The 2,730-nt window shown below is 35.2% G+C and overlaps 1 long non-coding RNA gene across 2 annotated transcripts; it reads left to right on the forward strand.

The window, feature by feature from the left end:
- The first annotated feature begins 6 nt into the window (after positions 1-6).
- On the forward strand, positions 7-2,589 carry LOC109591209 (uncharacterized). Of its 2 annotated transcripts, XR_002189712.1 has the most exons (5): positions 7-908; positions 977-1,567; positions 1,624-1,724; positions 1,797-1,925; positions 2,128-2,589. It is a non-coding gene; the product is annotated as an uncharacterized LOC109591209 (long non-coding RNA). The 2 variants fall into 2 exon arrangements; XR_002189711.1 differs by having other exon boundaries at positions 7-1,567.
- The last annotated feature ends 141 nt before the right edge of the window (positions 2,590-2,730 follow it).

Below are 2,730 nucleotides of genomic sequence, written 5' to 3' on the forward strand. Positions count from 1 at the left end.
TTATCCTAGCACAAAATCGTCTTTAGCTTATGCTATAGTCTCGCCCTGCCCCTTCAAAGGGTGCCTAACTTTTGCCTTGTATCTGCCATACAACTTACAAAGTAGAGGTAGGCGATATGATACATGATACTGTACTCATATCCATTGCCAAGTACTCTATACCAAATCCTGGCATCAAGTAGAGTAGTGACCACACCTGCTTTGACGTCATGATTCAAATTTTCTGGTATCACCACCTCTATTTCAAAGTGCATTTGTTAATGGAAGGGGGGAAGCTTAATATGGGAGGTGATTAGTGCCAAAATTAGGATACAGTTTTTTTAAATGTGGCATTGTTATCATCAGCGAGCAGAGGAATAGGATACCTATATTTTGATCCAGATGATCCCAATTCATTTCACTACATATGTCCGTGTAACACCTGCTCTAAACGTACAATTAAATCAACTTTTTCTTAAATTATATATTATATTTTATTTATTTATTTCTTTTCTTTCTGGGTGTTAGGACCTTGTTCCCAACATTCCCCAGGACTACTTACTCTAAGTATCTATACTTTATGCGTTGCTCCTTTATTCTATATCCTGTAAAATTGTTTAATAATAATAATAATAATAAATAATAATATCGATGAATAAATTAGAATAGATTACTAAGATTAGATTAATTAATAGGCAATAATAGCACATGACATGCTAGTCTCGCTAGCCAGACTTTAATTTACCGAATATGAGAAGAAAAATTCGATAAATTAGAGTCTGGCTAGCGAGACTAATGACATGCCACGTGGAGCATAATATTGAGGTGTAAAATGGCGGAAAGAGACAGTGCCAGCGGAGCTGATAGCACAGAGGCCGTGCTGAGTAACCTAACCACACTTCTCCAGGATACTGTAAACCGCTTAGAAGGTAGAGCCTCAGTCTGTTATTATAAGATTTAACCTATGACCAACCTTTGTTTATATAACCGGCTCTAGGCAGGCAGATTAGTAAACCAGCAGCAACCACAGCGTTTGTAGTACAACCGTCAGCACCACAAGTATTTGCTACTAAAATTCATTCTGTCAGATCTGAGAGAACGACACCAGTTCCTAGTAATTTCTCGTGGAACCCAGGCTCTAGTACTAGCAGCAGTTCCCAGGCTTGCGGCAAGAAAAGGAAGTCCAAGGAAGACTTTGGAAAGAGTCGGCATCCAAAGCGAAGGAAAGTTGCAACTTGGACTCACACATTTGTGTGCTTAGCTAACAAACAGCAAGATATCATCCCTGATAGTAATGAAAGAGCTAAGCTACAATTGGCTGGGCTTGGAGAAAAAAAGATCTCAATGTATGCAAATGCAGATGTAATCCAAGAGCTCAGTTTTATTTACTTTTCCAAAATTGGCCCAATCTGGGGGATTTGAGCTACTAAGGGTATCAGAAGGTCGAGGAAGGTGTCTTGATGTTATTGAATGCCCAAGGGAAGGCTATAACGCAGCCTACTTGAAAGCAGTAGTGCATAACGCCGAAGTATATGTGAGGCCACTGCAAAGGAACCTATCCATAGAAGAAAGTCCAACTGTAGAAGATGTAAGTATACTGGTAGTATTAAATTGATTATAATGTGTAATTTTAATATTAAATAGGAATTCCTAGATGTACCAAAGGAGAAGTGTTTAAACTGTGACGAAATGGTGCTTGTTGCTGAACTGAAAGATCATCTTATTTCTTGCAGTAGGTCTACAACGTAAGTAGTTAATTCTGGATATATTGGTTTTTTTATTCAATTGTTTGATCATGCAAAAAATGTTTTTGATAGGAGTACTGACATCTACACTGAGGAAGACACATTTCAATTTGATGACTCTATGGTTCAGACCTATTTTAACCCAGTATTGGATGTGGTATTATATACAACAGAAATTAATGATACCAGCAATGAGCAGCTGTAAGTCAAATTTAAAACAATATTTAATTGTAGTGCTACAACTATTATTAACTCTGTTTATTATTATTATTATTGTTATTGTTAAAGTTAAATTTCTTCATTTATATAGTCATTGTTGTCTTTTTTAATAATAATATACACTGAGTTCTGTTTAATAATGATATTATTTTATATTTCTTTTAAAATTACATTTGTGTTGTAGGTCAATTAAACAAATAATACAGTCGGGCAGCCAAGCAACCGGAAGTCCATATAAATTGTGTATAAACCTATTTCTCGTTCATTGAGCAACTGCGTGGGTGGTAGCGTACATAGATACATGGAAACTTGGATAGAATCAGAGAACTATCACAGCAATGGACTTGCCACAATGAGAGATAAAGTGCTTGATCAATAGAGCACATCATTTATGAAAACAGCAAAGCTACGCTGTTTTATGGGGAACTTACAGCTAATTTTGAACACAATAATTCTATTCATTAGAAAAACTTTCCCTCACAAGGAATACTTGTAAGACAACAATTACCTTGTAAAGATACCTTTTAAGTACCACATACCAAAATTTCATGATTGCACTCCAAAGAATACTGAAGTTACAATTTTTTTATTGTTAAGTATAATTAAATTAATTAAAATTTATTATTAAAATTGTAATAAATCATGATATCTTTATCCAGGTAGAAAATAATTGGGATCAAAGTCTATATCCTCACAATAACCTTCGTCTATAATGTCAAAATAGGCAACCAGATACTTAACACAGTTCATATGAGTACAAATATGAACGAAAATTGCGGCTCTCATG

This window comes from Amphimedon queenslandica, unplaced genomic scaffold (assembly GCF_000090795.2).
Source record: "Amphimedon queenslandica unplaced genomic scaffold, v1.1 AMPQUscaffold_8697_Cont19362, whole genome shotgun sequence".
Taxonomy (NCBI): Eukaryota; Metazoa; Porifera; class Demospongiae; order Haplosclerida; family Niphatidae; genus Amphimedon; species Amphimedon queenslandica.